This window comes from Salvelinus namaycush, chromosome 1 (genome assembly GCF_016432855.1).
Source record: "Salvelinus namaycush isolate Seneca chromosome 1, SaNama_1.0, whole genome shotgun sequence".
Lineage (NCBI taxonomy): Eukaryota > Metazoa > Chordata > Actinopteri > Salmoniformes > Salmonidae > Salvelinus > Salvelinus namaycush.
The window spans coordinates 77,505,679-77,526,653 of NC_052307.1; the positions used below are offsets into that span (position 1 = coordinate 77,505,679).

The following is a 20,975-nucleotide window of genomic DNA, read 5'->3' on the forward strand; positions in this document are numbered from 1 at the left end:
GAACACCTAACCGTAAAACAAGTGCAGAAATGCGGAAATCAAAACTGTGTTGAAGACGAGCGGCTGCTGAACCCAGCTATCAAAAGTGTCTTCTCCGTAGTGTAAATGTAACCGACTGAGTAGGCATAGCTATATAGCTCCTGTCACCCAATGGCAGGCCTTCAATGTGTAAAGGTGAGTATTATTGCACAGTCCTGAAAAAGTTGTCCATTATTACTTGGCTGGGCCTGACGATGCGTAGCTAGCTAACTTTAGCGCGCGCTCAAAGTGGTCATATTTAGTCAGCTAAACTCACTGTAAAAATGCACACATTTAATATAATTGATTCATAATGTCAACATGAAAAATAATGACATGTCATATAGGCCGGTAATACTAATGCACACCAGACCAACGTAAGGCTTGGTTTAGGCATAGCCTGGCATTCTCCAGACCAGGGATGGGCAAACTCCAGTCCTCGGGACGGTTTTTCAAAACATTTTGGGCGATCAGAATGATCCGGATTCTGTAATCCTCATTTTTCCTATCCAGGACTAAATCGATCTGTCTGTTTTTGAGCCGATTTTCCAGAAAATAATTGGATAGGATCATTCTGATCCGGATACTACAATATCAAGGTCACAGAATCCAGATGTTCAGTGCTTTGAACAGGCCTACACCTCGCCATCTACTGGACAGGTTGTGTTAATACTTCTTCATTGTCATAGAGAAACAGACATGAGTTAAACTACATAAATAAGGTACCTTGATTCAAAATAGTAGTCTGCATTTCACTTATTTCACTCACTTAATAAATGGATGTATTTATTTGACACTTTTCAATATAATAACTGACCACATTGGCTTACCTATACTGCAGTCTATTTTATTTATTTTTGTACCTTTTTTTTAAACTAGGCAAGCCAGTTAAGAACACATTCTTATTTACAATGATGGCCTCCTGGGGAACAGTGGGTTAACTGCCTTGTTCAGGGGCAGAACGACAGATTTTTACCTTGTCAGCTCGGGGACATTTAACATAATGAACCTTTGGTTTTCAGATGGAAGAACGTTTTTGATAAACATCCCCTGAGTTACATTGGTATTTCTTGGTTGTAGTGCCTTTCACCTTTCTAAATCCAAATTCAAAAAGGCACTCGCACATCTGAGCAATCTTATTTGCAGGTGCATGGCATCAATTGAACAAGATGAAGGAAAAGGAAACCGCACACTGCTCTTGATAGTATCACCGATATTTAATAAGCTTACGTATCGGCCACACGGCCTTCGTCAGAACCTTTCTAAATCCACCTTCCTAGTGGAATCTAGATAATCCAGATTTTTGGGATCTGTAACGGCAGCCTTCCTCAAGAGAAGAGAAGGTGTAGCAGGGATCGGACCAACACGCAGTGTAGCCAGTGCTCAACATGTTTAATTAAGACGAAATAAACGTGAACACTTACAAATATACAAAATAACAAATGTGGCAAACCGATACAGCCCTATCTGGTGCAGAGAAAACACAAAGACAGGAAACAATCCCCAACACAAAACAAGCCACCTAAATATGATTCCCAATCAGAGACAACACAAAACACCTACCTCTGATTGGGAACCATATTAGGCCAAACATAGAAACAGACAAACTAGACACACAACATAGAATGCCCACCCAGCTCACGTCCTGACCAACACTAAAACAAGCAAAACACACAAGAACTATGGTCAGAACGTGACAGGATCAAAACTATCCTAATCACTACCTTTTGAGTTTTGAAAAATGCTAAATGACCTACAATCCCTGATTTAAAGGTCAGATTGGATGACCAATTCCTTATCCCTATCCGGAGGATCAGAATCCAATTTTTCAGTTTTGTAAAAAAAACTATTCTAATCCAATCAGATAACTTTTGAACAACCATCCCCAGAGGTCTGATTGACACACTTTATTGCCACACTACCAACACACTTGACTCCAAAAACGGCTTATCATGGGCAGTTTAGAATGCAATATGTTTAATCAGTTGTGTAATCATTAGTCCAAAACGTTTTGCAACGAAAAATATGAGTTTCTATTGGACAAATTCAGGTAGGTCCCTCCCCGTTTCGTTCCATTTGATTCTGTTTGGTTCCTAGTGAATACACCCCAGGTGTGTGAGCTGCTCCAGAGCTATATCTGTAATGTCTTAATAAAACTCAGTTTGTCTTAATTAAACTAATGCCTTAATAAAACTCAGTTTGGCTACTCCTGAACATGAGGCGGAGGACTTAAACAGGCCAACAAACAGTCAAAACTATTGTCACAGCCATTACTAAGTAAATATCCAGTGATTAAGGTGTGCAGTGCAGGTTGGAGGCATATTCATACATTTAAATGAACAGTAATAAATAAACATTTTAGTTTGTGAAGAAACGCCAGTTCTCTAGAGAATAAAGAGACATTGACATTATACAATCCCCATTCTTTCTTTGTTTTTCTCAAGTCAATTACAAACTAGGAACGTTATTTATTCTTCTTGGTGCAGAGCATTATTTGGCAGAGAGGAAAAGTCTTGTGCCAAAACTAGTTCTCAAAATATTTGATGTCTGACCTGATTGTTCTATTCAGATGGATACAATATACAACCTTCTCTAGCAGCACAGACTGGACGCCTACCACCACAAATTCCTCACTTTGGGTGTCCAAGATGAGAGAGATTTCACCGATGGCGTAAATGGTGACGATTTGGACAAAATGGGTAAGGTCACAGACCGGTTACTGACTCAGGTGATTTAAAGTATCCCATCATGCCAACAACTGCATTATTCCACTGTAAACAGTTTTGCTTAGTCATATGTAAACAGTTCTGCTTGTTCATATGTAAACTGTTCTGCTTGGTCATATGTAAACTGTTCTGCTTGTTCATATGTAAACAGTTCTGCTTGTTCATATGTAAACTGTTCTGCTTGGTCATATGTAAACAGTTCTGCTTGGTCATATGTAAACAGTTCTGCTTGGTCATGTGTAAAGAGTTCTGCTTGGTCATATGTAAACTGTTCTGCTTGGTCATATGTAAACTGTTCTGCTTGTTTATATGTAAACAGTTCTGCTTGTTTATATGTAAACAGTTCTGCTTGGTCATATGTAAACAGTTCTGCTTGGTCATATGTAAACTGTTCTGCTTGTTTATATGTAAACTGTTCTGCTTGTTTATATGTAAACTGTTCTGCTTGTTTATATGTAAACTGTTCTGCTTGGTCATATGTAAACTGTTCTGCTTGGTCATATGTAAACTGTTCTGCTTGTTTATATGTAAACTGTTCTGCTTGTTTATATGTAAACTGTTCTGCTTGGTCATATGTAAACTGTTCTGCTTGTTTATATGTAAACTGTTCTGCTTGGTCATATGTAAACTGTTCTGCTTGGTCATATGTAAACTGTTCTGCTTGGTCATATGTAAACTGTTCTGCTTGGTCATATGTAAACTGTTCTGCTTGTTTATATGTAAACTGTTCTGCTTGTTTATATGTAAACTGTTCTGCTTGTTTATATGTAAACTGTTCTGCTTGTTTATATGTAAACTGTTCTGCTTGTTTATATGTAAACTGTTCTGCTTGGTCATATGTCAATTCACTATTTTTTTAAATTAAATAATAAATGGTTGTCTCACTCACCATAGACATGCATTCAACTTGTCCAATGTCCCTAATTTGCTAACAGGTTTCAGTCAAGTAGAGAAGAATCGCTTTGAAAAAATGAAAGATTTCATCCAAAGACTCAGAGCGCCACAGCAAGCGATGCCTGTACAAAAACCAATGGAGTCTTTCCAACTGTGGTACACATACCCCCACTGTCCTGAGCTAAAAGAGATCACAGGTGAGACATACACCATCTTTATGTAGTCCTTATAGGAAAGAGGGGAGAAATCAAAAGCATCACTAACTATCCTTACTCCCTTTTGTACAATTCTGAATGCAGACATGGATCCTGCTACAAACACAGTTGAAGACCTGATGCTAAGGATCTGTCACCAAGAGGGCATTGAGAACTCTAAAGCTGTGTGCCTCTACACAGTTGATGGAATGCCTCTAACTGATGATCCTTTCTTCAACACATGTCAGTTAACCAGATACAGTTTGCATAGTTTTCTTATTTCACTCAGTTCCCATCATTTTCGGCCCCATAACTGTATCACAGCTATACAATCAAATGCATGTAGCCTCTAAGACATATTTGCATGGTACAACACTTTACAGTATATTATGATACAAATCATTGTATACGTCCATTTGAAAGGGTTGGTAATTCTTGTCTACTTCAGTATAATCTGAGTGAAAATAAACTTGTGTAATGACATGGACCATCCCTTGTGTTGACCTGCATCTTCTATTTCACCCATTAGGGTCTTTGAAAGACAGGCACAAGAATGAGTGAGTTTTTGTCACAACCCGGCTCGTGGGAAGTGACAAAGAGCTCTTATAGGACCAGGGCACAAATAATAATATTATAATAATAATCAATAATTTTGCTCTTTATTTAACCATCTTACATTTAAAACCTTATTTGTTCATCAATAATTGTGAATAACTCACCACAGGTTAATGAGAAATGTGTGCTTGAAAGGATGCACCTAACTCTGCAATGTTGGGTTGTATTGGAGAGAGTCTCGGTATTAAATCATTTTCCACACACAGTCTTTGCCTGTATTTAGTTTTCATGCTAGTGAGGGACGATAATCCACTCTCATATAGGTACATGGTTGCAAAGGGCATCAGTGTCTTAACAGTGCGATTTGACAAGACAAGAAGCTGAGCTCAGCCCTATTCAGAAATCTGTCAGTGGCTTCTGATTAAATTACATTTTCACAGAACCGCTTGTTGCAATTTCGATGAGGCTCTCTTGTTCAGAAATCGGTAAGTGGACTGGAGGCAGGGCTTGAAAGGGATAATGAACCTGCTTAATTGCGCACCCAGCTCACTCGGGTGCTTCGCTATATCACATTTGACATTGTCCGTAAGCTTGAATTAATTTGCACACAAAATATACAATGATGGAAAGACCTGTGTGTTGTCCTTGTTAATGCAGACAGAAAGGAGCTCCAACTTCTTAGTCATAGCCTCAATTTTGTCCCTCACATTGAATATAGTTGTGGAGAGCTCCTGTAATCCTAGATTCAGATCATTCAGGCGAGGAAAAAACATCACCCAGATAGGCCAGTTGTGTGAGAAACTCGTGCAAGTGGTCAGACAAGTGAAAATTATGGTCGGTAAAGAAAACTTTAAGCTCGTCTCTCAATAAAAAATAAAAAAAAGTGTCAATACTTTGCCCCTTGATAACCAGCGCACTTCTGTATGTTGTAAAAGCGTTACATGGTCGCTGCCCATATCATTGCATAATGCAGAAAATACACGAGAGTTCAGGGGCCTTGCTTTAACAAAGTTAACCATTTTCACTGTAGTGTCCAAAATGTCTTTCAAGCTGTCCGGCATTCCCTTGGCAGCAAGAGCCTCTCGGTGGAGGCTGCAGTGTACCCAAGTGGCGTCGGGAGCAACTGCTTGCACTCGCGTTACCACTCCACTATGTCTCCCTGTCATAGATTTTGCACTATCAGTACAGATACCAACACATCTTGACCACCAAAGTCCATTTGATGTCACAAAGCTGTCCAGTACTTTAAAAATATCTTCTCATGTTGTCCTGGTTTCCAGTGATTTGCAGAAGAGGATGTCTTCCTTAATTGACCCCCCATAAACGTAACGGACATGTGCCAGGCCCGCCATGTCTGTTGACTCAGTCAGCTGTAACGCATATAATTCACTGGCTTGTATGCAAAGGAGTAATTGTTTCAAAACATCTCCTGCCATGTAACTGATGCGTCGTGAAACAGTGTTGTTTGATGAAGGCATTGTCTGTATAGTTTTTTGGACCTTTTCCCCCAGCATTGTCCCAGCCATATCTGCGGCAGAAGGAAGAATTAAGTCCTCCACAATAGTATGGGGTTTGCCTGTCCTAGCCATATCCGCGGCAGAAGGAAGAATTAAGTCCTCCACAATAGTATGGGGTTTGCCTGTCCTAGCCACTCGGTAGCTCACCATATAAGATGCTTCTAGCCCCTTCTTATTAATGGTATCTGTTACTTTTATACATGTCTTACTACTCGAAAGTCGTCCTTATTCTCGCTCAAAAACTCCCATGGCTTATTTTTCAAATTGTCATGTTTCGTTTCTAAATGTCTGCGCAAGAGTGAAGGTTTCCCGCGAGACAGTAACGAGGAGGTATATATTAATCATAATGTTTTAGATACCATAATCCAATTTGTACCATATTACAGGGGAAATTCATGCTAAGTGTATCATTTACAATGTTATAATGCGACTTACTGCAAATTTCTATCCTTTAGTGTGCCAATTTCACAATTACATTTTGTCACGATCGTCTTCGTATTGTGAGAGAGAGGATCAAGGCGCAGCGTGATATAAATACATCTTCTTTATTTGAAGATGAAAAAAACGATCGTGACGCTATACAAACTACGTGCACACATGCAACATAGACAATTACCCACAACCTACCTAATGCCTATGGCTGCCTTAAATATGGCTCCCAATCAGAGACAACGATAGACAGCTGTCTCTGATTGAGAACCATTCCAGGCAACCATAGACTTACCTAAACACCTACACTGAACACAACCCCATGAACTCTAGTCAACACATTCACAAATGGTGACTTTGATCACAGTTTTTAGGTTTAGATTGATTTATGTTCATAGCTAGCTAGCAGCACAAGCGAATATGATGCAGGTAGCTTAGACCACATATCCTAGTGAATATGAGGCAGGTAGCTTAGACCACATATCCTAGTGAATATGATGCAGGTAGCTTAGACCACATATCCTAGTGAATACGATGCAGGTAGCTTAGACCACATATCCTAGTGAATATGATGCAGGTAGCTTAGACCACATATCCTAGTGAATATGATGCAGGTAGCTTAGACCACATATCCTAGTGAATATGATGCAGGTAGCTTAGACCACATATCCTAGTGAATACGATGCAGGTAGCATAGACCACATATCCTAGTGAATATGATACAGGTAGCTTCAGTTTCATTTTCATCCAGCCTTACCCTTTCCAGGAAATGAAAGGTGCAAACAGAACCTGAAAATTCAGAACAACTCAGCACTACCAGTGGAGCGACATCAATCTGCCAAGGTAACGTTTAACACGTTGTAAAGAAAAATAGAGACAGAAACTTAAAAGGGCAACATCCAACAAGGAAAATATGTCATTTTATAATAATAGATAATAGATATTTAAACTGAATTCCAAACTTAGGCTACAGCTGATACATTTACATTATACATTCTCCATTCTATTCTAGCCTTTGTTTTTATCAAGTGAAGTAGGTCCTAAAACCAATTAGGAACAAATAGTTGTCAATGCTAACATGTCTTATTTTACAGGTTTATTCTCATTTGTCAGAGATTAAAGTCCAGTGCCTGTGCCAATGTCATTAGTTATATGATGTTTTATCTTTATGTTGATGTTCTAGATGGATAAGATGTTCAAATTTCTTCAAAAGCACAGACTGGAGCCCTACTACAAAAAATTTCTCACTTTTGGTGTCAAAGATGAGAGCGATTTCATTGATGGCGTAAATGGTGAAGATTTAGACAAAATGGGTAAGGTCACAGACTTGTAACTGACTTAATGACACCATATTAATGCTGTGCCATTCTTTAGCTTGAGTAATTTATTATTATACCACCCCAAGTCCTTATCAACAAAAATGCTAACACACTCTCTACCTGTTTTTGTGCATATCTGCTGATGTAGTGAGCATACAATAGCTAGTTGCTTTCAATCAGACTAACCTACTGGTGAAAATCGAATGAATCTATGCCAGTTAGATTTGCATGTCCGCTAACACGAAAAACAGGTCTAACGAGTAGCATACAGCATACCATGGTTTTAAATGCATGCTGCATGCCTGGACCTAAAGGGTTGTGGTTACTGTCACACCCTGACATTTACATTTACATTTTTAGTCATTTAGCAGACGCTCTTATCCAGAGCGACTTACAGTAGAGTGCATACATTTTATTACATTTTTACATACTGAGACACGGATATCCCTACCGGCCAAGAACAGACGCTCTTATCCAGAGCGACTTACAGTAGAGTGCATACATTTTATTACATTTTATTATTTTATTTTTTATTTTTTTTATACATACTGAGACAAGGATATCCCTACCGGCCAAACCCTCCCTACCGGCCAAACCCTCCCTACCCAGCCCAGCCTGGGCGCGAACCCAGAGACTCTGGTGGCGCAGCTAGCACTGCGATGCAGTGCCCTAGACCACTGCGCCACCAGATGACCTGTGCTTGTCTCCACCCCCACCAGGTGTCTTCAATTTGTCCCCATTATCTCCTGTGTATTTATACCTGCGTTTTCTGTTTGTCTGTTGCCAGTTTGTCTTGTCAAGTCCTACCAGTGTGATTTCCTGTTGCTGGTTTCTAGTCCTCCTGGTTTTTGGCCATTCTGCTTGCCCTGATCCTGCCTGCTGTTCTCTACCTGTTTAACGCTACCTTGGATTTCTGACCATTCTGCCTGCCTGCCTGCCGTTCTGTACCTTACTGACACTCCCAGAATTACTGACCTCTGCCTGCCCTTGACCTGTTGTTTGCCTGCGCCCTGTTTTGTAATAACCTCTGTGATTCAAACTGTCTGCATCTGGGTCTTATCCTGAGTCCTGATAGTTACAGTATTTATGGTTGTTTTTTTGCCATTTCGTGTAGGTTTCATAACCTTAATAACATGTGATTTTTTTCTGAACAGGTTTAAGTCAATTAGAGAAGATTCGCTTTGAAAAAATGAAAGATTCCATCCGAAGACTCAGAGCACCACAGCAAGCGATGCCTGTACAAAAATCAATGGAGGCTTTTAATCTGCAGTACACATACCCCCACTGTCCTGAGCCAAAAGAGATCACAGGTGAGACATACTGTAGTAGTAGGTCTTATAGGAAAGAGGGGATAATTTTATTTAGAGGGTTTCTAAAACTCATCAAAAGCATCATGTCACTGATCTGTCATTATGCCCCTCTTTGTGGAATGCCTCATGCTTGACCCTCTACAATTTTGAATGCAGACATGGATCCTGCTACAAACACTGTTGAAGACCTGATGCTAAGGATCTGTCACCAAGAGGGCATTGAGAACTCTAAAGCTGTGTGCCTCTACACCATTGAGGGAATGCCTCTAACTGATGATCCTTTCTTCAACACATGTAAGTTAACCAGATACAGTTAACGTAATTCCTTTTGTGTTGTCCACATCACAGCTCCTCGATGTGAATTATTTCCATAGAACTCACAGCCCCTTGTATTGACATGAGGTGGCATCCATAGCTCTATACAGTTGAAGTCGGAAGTTTACATACACTTAGGTTGGAGTCATTAAAACTTATTTTCCACCACTCCACAAATTTATTGTTAACAAACTATAGTTTTGGCAAATCGGTTAGGACATCTACTTTGTGCATGACACAAGTAATTTTTCCAACAATTGTTTACAGACTGATTATTTCACGTATAATTCACTGTCACAATTCCAGTGGGTCAGAAGTTTACATACACTAAGTTGACTGTGCCTTTAAACAGCTTGGAAAATTCCAGATAATTATGTCATGGCTTTAGAAGCTTCTGATAGGCTAATTGACATAATTTGAGTCAATTGAAGGTGTACCTGTGGATGTATTTCAAGGCCTACCTTCAAACTCAGTGCACCTCTGCTTTACATCATGGGAAAATCGAAAGAAATCAGTCAAAACCTCAGAATAAAAATTGTAGACCTCCACAAGTCTGGTTCATCCTTGGGAGCAATTTCCAAACGCCTGAAGGTACCACATTCATCTGTACAAACAATAGTACGCAAGTATAAACACCATGGGACCACTCAGCCGTAACCGCTCAGGAAGGAGACACGTTCTGTCTCCTAGAGATGAACGTACTTTGGTGCGAAAAGTGCAAATCAATCCCAGAACAACAGCAAAGGACCTTGTGAAGATTCTGGAGGAAACAGGTACAAATGTATCTATATCCACAGTAAAACGAGTCCTATATCGACATAACCTGAAAGGCCGCTCAGCAAGGAAGAAGCCACTGCTCCAAAACCAGCATAAAAAAGCCAGACTGCGGTTTAACTGCACATGGGGACAAAGATTGTACTTTTTTGAGAAATGTCCTCTGGTCTGATGAAACAAAAATAGAACTGTTGGCCATAATGACCATCGTTATGTTTAGAGGAAAAAGGGGGAGGCTTGCAAGCCGAAGAACACCATCCCAACCGTGAAGCATGGGGGTGGCAGCATCATGTTGTGGGGGTGCTTTGCTGCAGGAGGGACTGGTACACTTCACAAAATAGATGGCATCATGAGGCAGGAATATTATGTGTATATATTGAAGCAACATCTCACGACATCAGTCAGGAAGTTAAAGCTTGTGTATGTAAACTTCTTACCCACTGGGAATGTGATGAAAGAAATAAAATATGAAATAAATCATTCTCTCTACTATTACTTTGACATTTCACATTCTTAAAATAAAGTGGTGATCCTAAATTACCTAAGAAAGGGAATTGTTACTACGATTAAATGTCAGGAATTGTGAAACTGAGTTTAAATGTATTTGGCTAAGGTGTATGTAAACTTCCGACTTCAACTGTATATGAATGTGATGGTTACATTTCTCCAGCCACCCCCCATCCCTCAGCTTTAGGCCTCATTGATACGAGGTAGCAACTTTAATTCTCTGTACTCCTTAGTCAGTGGGCTTACTACCACTGTATGCAAACATACAAGCCTGCCTACATGCAAATAATAAGGATGAAAATATGTGTTTAACAGCTTTACAACAATTTTTAATGCATTAACCTGCCCATATTATTTCAATCAAATAACACTTTCAGCGACACTTTACGTAAGCAGTATTCCAGAGTATCTATAAGAGAATGAATCATTCATTTCATGAATATTCATGTGAATTCTAAAATGACTTTATACTTATTTGATACAGATACATGGTGATACATAACATTGATCTGTTACAGGATACATACTGTATATAAATCTGTTATGATCATAGGAAAGGATTGGAAATTGTAATCTACTTCAATATAATTTGAGGGAAAATAACATGGAAGATCCCTTGTGTTGACAATCATGTTGAATTTCAAACCTTTTTAGGGTCTTTGAAAGACAGGCACATTCAAAATGGAGGTAAGCTTTATGCCATGTTTACACCCAAGGAGAACCTGAAACAAGCCCCCCGAACGCCACAGCGAGAGGTGAATGACATCATAGGAGAGGATAATGTTCGATGCCACATCATGCTCAAGGTAAATTCATCATGTTAATTAAAAATACAAAGCTCAAAGCAACAAGGCTTGTAGGACTCAAGTTATTTATTTATAGCTGTTAAGCTTTTTTTGTATAATTTCAAACAGTAGTTTTGAAAGTTGTGCTCACAAGCCAAAATGGGTCCCTGAAAATGTTGTTGTGCACAATTATGTACAATGTCATCCATTTCGTATGATATGTTACGTCCTGAATTAAAAAAATAATAATATACACAACAAAAATATAAACGCCACATGTGCTGGTCCCATGTTTAATGAGCTGAAATAAAAGCTCCCAGAAATTGTCCATATGCACAAAAAGCTTATTTCTCTCAAAGTATGTTACATCCCTGTTAAAGGCTGTGCATGGTCAATCTGATGTCTGCAGTGGCCGTACAGCATTTTCTGCGATATTGCCTCTGTAGAAGTCAGGACATTCATACTTCTTGCACTTGTCCAGAAATAGTTTCTGTTTATACAGGACCTCCCGCCTCCACCTACCATCAACCAATCATGTAAATGCAGAGTATACGAAGCCCCCCGCATTGTTCCAAAAATTGGGAGGCGCATGACATCACCGTACGGAGCTCGATTTGGCCTCCGGAGGCTCCTCAATTGCGTCACACCCTCCATACGGAGCCTCCGGATCGCATAGCCAGAGCAAGCATAAAATGGCTTTTAGTGAGCTTTTCTCATTTGCCAAGATAATCCATCCACCTGACAGGTGTGGCATATCAAGGAGCTGATTAAACAGTATGATCATTACACAGGTGCACCTTGTGCTGGGGACAATAAAAGGCCACTTTAAAATGTGCAGTGTTGTCACACAACACAATGCCACTGATGTCTCAAGTTGAACAAGCGTGCAATTGGCATGCTGACTGCAGAAATATCCAGCAGAGCTGTTGCCAGATAATTGAATGTTAATTTCTTTACCATATGCTGCCTTCAACATAGAGAATTTGGCAGTACGTTCAACCGGCCTCACAAACGCAGACCCCACGTAACCATGCCAGCCCAGGACCTCCACATCCTACGGGATCATCTAAGACCAGCCACCCGGACAGCTGATGAAACTGGGTTTGCACAACTGAAGAATTTCTGCACAAACTGTCAAACCATCTCAGGGAAGCTCATCTGCGTGCTCGTCGTCCTCACCTGGGTCTTGATCTGACTGCAGTTCGGCGTCGTAACCGACTTCAGTGGGTAAATGCTCACCTTCGATGGCCACTGGCACGCTGGAGAAGTGTGCTCTTCACGGATGAATCCCGGTTTCAACTGTACCGGGCAGATGGCAGACAGTGTTTATGGCGTTGTGTGGGCGAGCGGTTTGCTGATGTCAACATTGTGAACAGAGTGCCCCGTGGTGGCGGTGGGGTTACGGACCCCAAGCTACGGACAACGAACACAATTGCATTTTATTGATGGCAATTTTAATGCACATAGATACTGTGCTGAGGCCCATTGTCGTGCCGTTCATCAACCGCATTCACCGCATGTTTCAAGTTTTAATGTCACATGCACAAGTACAGTGAAATGCCTTTCTTGGAAACTAAAAACCCAACAATGCAGTAATCAATAACAATGTATTACTAGAAAAAACACAAGAGGAATAAGAATAGGAAATATGAAATACAAAAAAAGTAAGTAAGCATACTACACTGCTCAAAAAAATAAAGGGAACACTTAAACAACACAATGTAACTCCAAGTTAATCACACTTCTGTGAAATCAAACTGTCCACTTAGGAAGCAACACTGATTGACAATAAATTTCACATGCTGTTGTGCAAATGGAATAGACAAAAGGTGGAAATTATAGGAAATTAGCAAGACACCCCCAATAAAGGAGTGGTTCTGCAGGTGGTGACCACAGACCACTTCTCAGTTCCTATGCTTCCTGGCTGATGTTTTGGTCACTTTTGAATGCTGGCGGTGCTTTCACTCTAGTGGTAGCATGAGACGGAGTCTACAACCCACACAAGTGGCTCAGGTAGTGCAGCTCATCCAGGATGGCACATCAATGCGAGCTGTGGCAAGAAGGTTTGCTGTGTCTGTCAGCGTAGTGTCCAGAGCATGGAGGCGCTACCAGGAGACAGGCCAGTACATCAGGAGACGTGGAGGAGGCCGTAGGAGGGCAACAACCCAGCAGCAGGACCGCTACCTCCGCCTTTGTGCAAGGAGGAGCACTGCCAGAGCCCTGCAAAATGACCTCCAGCAGGCCACAAATGTGCATGTGTCAGCATATGGTCTCACAAGGGGTCTGAGGATCTCATCTCGGTACCTAATGGCAGTCAGGCTACTTGATGACGTTGAGGGAGAGGTTGTTGCTCTGGCACCACACTGTCAGGTCACTGACCTCCCTGTTGGCTGACTCATCGTCGTCGGTGATCAGGCCTACCAACAACGTGTCCTTAGCGAACTTGACAACAATGATGTTAGAGTCGTGTGTGGCCACACAATTGTGGATGAACAGGGAGTACAGGAGGGGACTAAACACACACCCCAGTGGGGCACCTGTGTTAAGGGTCAGTGTGGAAGATGTGATGTTGCCTACCCTCACCACCTGGGGTTGTCCTGTCAGGAAGTCCAGGATACAGTTGCAGAGGGAGGTGTTCAGACCCAGAGTCCTAAGCTTGGTGATGAGCTTGGAGGGGATAATGGTCTTGAACGCTGAGCTGTAGTCAATGAACAGCATTCTCACATAGGTATTCCTCTTATCTAGGTGGGTGAGGGCAGTGTAGAGAGAAATTGAGATTGTGTCGTCTATGGATCTATTGGGGCGGTATGCAAATTGGAGTGGGTCTAGGGTGTCTAGCATGGTGGAGTTAATGTGTGCCATAACCAGCCTCTCAAAGCACTTCATGATTACAGAAATTAGTGCTACAGGGTGGTAGTCATTGTGGCATGAAGTCTTAGAGTTCTTAGGAACAGAAATTATGGTGGTCATCTTAAAACATGTGGGGATTACAGACTGGGACAAGGAGAAGTAGAAAATTACAGTGAATATGCCTTCCAGCTGTTCTGCGCATGCTCTGAGAATGCACCCTGGAATACCGTCGGGGCCCGCGGCCTTGCGGGTGTTGACCTGATTAATGACCCTTCTCACGTCGGCCTCGGCGAACCTGATCACCCAGTCCTCTCTGTCAGTGAAGGCCCTTACACCCTGCTCGATGTTGTTGGGTCTTCTTTTGTAATCCGTAATGGACTGTAGCCCCTGCCAGATGCGGCGGGCGTCGGAGGCCTGTGTTATATGATTACACCTTATTCCTATATTGTTATTTTGCTCCTTTAATGACTCTGCAGAGGTCATAGTGGGGCTTCTTGTACTTATTCATGTTTTCGGCCATAGCATCAGTGTTGTCTACGATAGCTCTGTGTGAGGTAGCTCTGCTCATTAGTTTTGCGCCAACATCTGTGTTAATCCAGGGCTTTTGGTTGGGGAAGCAGCGAACCCTCTCTGTGGGTACAACGACGCTGATTCATTTTCTAATGAAGCCGGTGACAGAGGTGGTTAGCTCATCAATGTTATCGGCGGAGTCTCAAAACATATTACAATCAGCGCTAGCAAAGCAGTCCTGTAGTATACTGTTTCAGATTCTGCTGAAACAGGAAGTACGGAGTCATGATCTGCTTTGCCGAATGGCGGACGAGGGAGGGCCTTGTATGCTTGCTTGTGGGTAGAATTGCAGTGGTTGAGGACTTTATCGCCCCTAGTGGCGTTGGAGAAGTGTTGATGGAAGTTGGGCATCACGTATCTTATTGACGCCAAATTAAAATTGCTGGCAACCAGAAAGGCATCCTCTGGGTGTAGGGTTTCCTGTTTTTGTATAGCCTTGTACAGCTCGTTAAGAGCCAGCTTGTTCTTTTTATTGTCCTGAGGTGGAATGTATACAGCGGTCTCGATAACAGCTGAAAACTCAGGAGGTAGAAGGGTTGGAATTTTGCTATCAGGTATTCCAAGATGGGTGAACAGTGGGTCGATACTTCCACCGCGCTGGAATCAGCACACCAGTTGGAATTGATGAAGAGGCAAACCCCTCCCCCCTCAATTTCCCCGACTCCACTGTCCTGTCCGCCCGGTGAATTGAGAATACATCGAGTTGGATAGCCATGGGGGTATCTTGCCTGAGAGTCATATTTCTGAAAAGCTAAGAATATTGCAGTTCCGAGAGTCCCGTTGCTAGAAAATATGCGATCTGAGGTCATCCATCTTATTATCAAGTGACTGTACATTAGCCAGTAGAATGGAGGGAAGAGGTGGTCGGTTTTCGCTTCGCCTTAATCTCACCAGGATCCCCCTCTCTTGCCTTTATAATGCTGGTGTTTCCCCTTGGGTAGCCCAAAAATTGGTCCGGAATTACGAGAGCCCAGGGCAGATGAGTCAAAGTGGAAGCCGGAACTGGGATAAGTATGTTCAAGAGTTCTTGTCGGCTGTAAGAAATAATAGCGGATACATTTTGTGAAAATAAAGTAAAAATAAACGACAACATAATCACAAAATAGCAAAGTTGGGTCGGGGCTTGCAAACGGCAGCCCTCCAGTACGGCGCCATATTCAGCATCATAATGCACGGCCCCATGATCTGTATGGACATAATTCCTGGAAGCTGAACATTTTCCAGTTCTTCCATGGCCTGCATACTCACCAGACATGTCACTCATTGACCATGTTTGGGATGCTCTGGATCGACGTGTATGACAGCGTGTTCCAGTTCCCGCCAATATCCTGTAACTTCGCACAGCCATTGAAGAGGAGTGGGACAACATTACACAAGCCACAATCAACAGCCTGATCAACTCTATGCAAAGGAGATCACGCTGCATGATGCAAATGGTCACACCAGATACTGACTGGTTTTCTGATCCTCGCCCAAATCTTTTTTTAAAGGTATCTGTGACCAACAGATGCATATCTGTAATCCCATGCATTAACATTTTTGTTCAGTACTAGTCAAAAGTTTGGATACACCTACTCATTCAAGGGTTTTTCTTTATTTTTTACAATTTTCTACATTGTATAATAATAGTGAAGACATCAAAACTATGAAATAACACATGGAAGTAACCATGTAGTAACCAAAAAAGTGTTAAACAAATTAAAATATATTTGAGATTTGAGATTTTTCAAAGTAGCCACCCTTTGCCTTGATGACAGCTTTGCAGTTTTTGTTGTTGTAAATGTATAAAAAATAAAAACTGATATCTTATTTACATAAGTATTCAGACCCTTTGCTATGAGACTCAAAATTGAGCTCAGGTGCATCCTGTTTCCATTGATCATCCTTGAGATGTTTCTACATCTTGATTGGAGTCCACTTGTGGCAAATGCAATTGATTGGACATGATTTGGAAAGGCACACAACTGTCTATATAGAGTTCCACAGTTGACAGTGCATGTCAGAGCAAAAACCAAGCCATGAAGTCGAAGGAATTGTCTGTAGAGCTCAGAGACAGGATTGTATCGAGGCACAGATCTGGGGAAGGGTACCACAAAATGTATGCAGCATTGAATGTACCCAAGAACAGTGGCCTCCATCATTCTTAAGTGGAAGAAGTTTGGAACAACCAAGACTCTAGAGCTGGCCGCCCGACCAAACTGAGCAATTTGGGGAGAAAGGCCTTGGTCAGGGAGGTAAGATGAGAGAACCTTCCAGAAGGACAACCATCTCTGCAGTACTCCACCAATCAGGCCTTTATAGTAGAGTGGCCAGACGGAAGCCACTCAGTAAAAGGCACATGACAGCCCGCTTGGAGTTTGACAAAAGGCACCTAAAGGACTCTCAGACCATGAGAAACAAGATTCTCTGGTCTGATGATACCCAATAATGACAAAGCAAAAAAAGTTTTTTTGAAATATGAGACATAAAGATGAGACAATTATAATCAGAAAATATTATTAACATGTAAATATTATTGGTAACAGAATAAATAGCAGAAGAATAAGTGCAGATTAAATAATGCTGTCATTTAAAATAGTATACCCAATGTAGGCTACTGCCCCTTTAAGAGCTAGAATTGATTTTGTATCCTATGTTCTGATTTAAATACTATATGTTGGTGACTTTTCACACTATTCAAACCCTACAATCGAATAAACAGCCTATGAAGATCTCTTATAGATCACATACAGTGGGGCAAAAAAGTATTTAGTCAGCCACCAATTGTGCAAGTTCTCCCACTTAAAAAGATGAGAGAGGCCTGTAATTTTCATCATAGGTACACTTCAACTATGACAGACAAAATGAGAAAAAAAATCCAGAAAATCACATTGTAGGATTTTTAATGAATTTATTTGCAAATTATGGTGGAAAATAAGTATTTGGTCACCTACAAACAAGCAAGATTTCTGGCTCTCACAGACCTGTAACTTCTTCTTTAAGAGGCTCCTCTGTCCTCCACTCGTTACCTGTATTAATGGCACCTGTTTGAACTTGTTATCAGTATAAAAGACACCTGTCCACAACCTCAAACAGTCACACTCCAAACTCCACTATGGCCAGGACCAAAGAGCTGTCAAAGGACACCAAAAACAAAATTGTAGACCTGCACCAGGCTGGGAAGACTGAATCTGCAATAGGTAAGCAGCTTGGTTTGAAGAAATCAACTGTGGGAGCAATTATTAGGACATGGAAGACATACAAGACCACTGATAATCTCCCTCGATCTGGGGCTCCACGCAAGATCTCACCCCGTGGGGTCAAAATTATCACAAGAACGGTGAGCAAAAATCCCAGAACCACACGGGGGGACCTAGTGAATGACCTGCAGAGAGCTGGGACCAAAGTAACAAAGCCTACCATCAGTAACACACTACGCTGCCAGGGACTCAAATTCTGCAGTGCAAGACGTGTCCCCCTGCTTAAGCCAGTACATGTCCAGGCCCGTCTGAAGTTTGCTAGAGAGCATTTGGATGATCCAGAAGAAGATTGGGAGAATGTCATATGGTCAGATGAAACCAAAATATAACTTTTTGGTAAAAACTCAACTCGTCGTGTTTGGAGGACAAAGAATGCTGAGTTGCATCCAAAGAACACCATAGCTACTGTGAAGCATGGGGGTGGAAACATCATGCTTTGGGGCTGTTTTTCTGCAAAGGGACCAGGACGACTGATCCATGTAAAGGAAAGAATGAATGGGGCCATGTATCGTGAGATTTTGAGTGAAAACCTCCTTCCATCAGCAAGGGCATTGAAGATGAAATGTGGCTGGGTCTTTCAGCATGACAATGATCCCAAACACACCGCCCGGGCAACGGAGTGGCTTCGTAAGAAGCATTTCAAGGTCCTGGAGTGGCCTAGCCAGTCTCCAGATCTCAACCCCATAGAAAATCTTTGGAGGGAGTTGAAAGTCCGTGTTGCCTAGCAACAGCCCCAAAACATCACTGCTCTAGAGGAGATCTGCATGGAGGAATGGGCCAAAATACCAGCAACAGTGTGTGAAAACCTTGTGAAGACTTACAGAAAACGTTTGACCTCTGTCATTGCCAACAAAGGGTATATAACAAAGTATTGAGAAACTTTTGTTATTGACTAAATACTTATTTTCCACCATAATTTGCAAATAAATTCATTAAAAATCCTACAATGTGATTTTCTGGATTTTCCTTTCTAATTTTGTCTGTCATAGTTGAATTGTACCTATGATGAAAATTACAGGCCTCATCTTTTTAAGTGGGAGAACTTGCACAATTGGTGGCTGACTAAATACTTTTTTGCCCCACTGTATTGCAAACAAATAATCTTAACTAAAAACTCCACACATATTTTGGAATTTCTGTGTATTCTTGAAAATCACTAATCAATATCCCAAAATAGCATGTGATTTTTCTGCGAACATGCACATCATCCTCTCCTCTCTTGTGTTGCAGTAGTCTAGTGTGTGGTGCGGGAATAATGACAAGCGAACCTGTGGAGATTTGTGTTCACATTGCCCTAAAAAAGGGAACCTGACCGCGGAATTCAAGCGAACCGAACTCAGACCACCTCTAGAGATGGTCTGAGTTCGGTTCGCTTCAGGGGCTCTTTTGAGGGGTCTTAGTTCCTTTGTTCACACTGAACAATTAAGCGAAACCGCACCAAGTTCACAAAAATTGTCTGAAAGGGTCCAAGTGTGAAAACACCCTTAGATCACATTCAATCTTTTTAAACTCTTGCTTTAATTAATTCTAACCCCTTACTGTACACTTTTCCAAACCTGTTATAAGGGCACAAGGCGAGACCCAAATGCAGACACAGGAGGCAGATGGTTGAGCTCCGATATTTATTATAACAAAGGGAGTAGGCAAACGCAGGTCGGGGACAGGCGAGAGTTCATAAACCAGGTCAGAGTCCAAACAGTACTAGGCGATAGGCAGTCTCAAGGTCAGACCAGGCAGGGGTCAGAAACCAGATCAGAGTCCAAAACAGTACAAGGGGATAGGCAGGCTGGTAGTCAGAACAGGCAGGCGGGTTCAGAGTCAGGACAGTTAAGGGTTGAAACCAGGAGGACTAGAAACATACAGAAACTGGGAAAAATAGGAGCAAGGAAAACCACTGGTTGACTTGGCAAACAAGACGAACTGGCACAGAGAGACAGGAAACACAGGGATATATACACCGGGGATAATATGCGACACCTGGAGGGCTGGAGACAATCCCAATGACAGGTGAACCAGATCAGGGTGTGACACCTGTATGTATTATTATGTTACCAGGTAGCAATTAAGGTGTGTTTTGAAATAATGACTGTCAATTATTTTTATATACTTTTCATCAATAGGGAGACTTTGAGGTCAAGGTGGACTTGGCAAGTGACACACTACGAGATCTGAGACAGAAGCTCTCTGATGAAAGTGGAATCCCAGCACATGTCCTCCATTACAAGTAATGTTATGTGCATATACAGTATAATTTAATAATTTATTAATACATTTAATAACAGAAAAAAGCAGTAAATTAATTCATAAACACAGGCCACATAATAATTTTACCATCTATAGTTTCAGTACACCTTTTTTCTCACACGATAAGCCATCACTATTATTATAATGACTTATTTGATCACAGTGATTTTGGAGGAACATTAAGGACTTTTTTATACGTTTTATTATACATAAAAAAACACATAATTAATAAACCTCGGTACATCTAATGTTTTCACTACATATAGTATCAATATAACTTTCACACAGCATCAGGCGATAAGCCATCATTATTAAGTCAATATTGATGTTTTTTGCAGACGTGAACTCGGTGGAGTTGGACAGACTTTGCTAGATTGTGGAATCAATGAGGAGTCAACTGTGAGCTTTTCTTTGTCCTCCTTCCCTGATGAGCGTCCAGACACTAAGGAATTCTACTTCAATGATGTCGTACCCTCAGTGCAACAATCCCAGAAAGGACTCAGTGCTTTCTTTTCTTCACTTTATGCCGTTGTGAGATATTCCAATATTTATTACACTGTCTTGTTACTGTCATTTTGACCATAAACAATTATAAAAACATCTGATATTTTTATTACCATGCTCAGGCTACAGTGTTCCTTTGCTTGTGCCATTGGCGTTCTAATGTACAGTACTTTGTCACATCATGCATTAACTTCCCCATTATCCTTACAGAACGATAAACATTAC

General features: G+C 41.3%; 1 long non-coding RNA gene across 1 annotated transcript; it reads left to right on the top strand.

The window, feature by feature from the left end:
* The first annotated feature begins 11,318 nt into the window (after window positions 1-11,318).
* Window positions 11,319-20,772, top strand: LOC120056937. Its single transcript, XR_005477857.1, has 3 exons — window positions 11,319-11,364; window positions 20,123-20,226; window positions 20,585-20,772. It is a non-coding gene; the product is annotated as an uncharacterized LOC120056937 (long non-coding RNA).
* The last annotated feature ends 203 nt before the right edge of the window (window positions 20,773-20,975 follow it).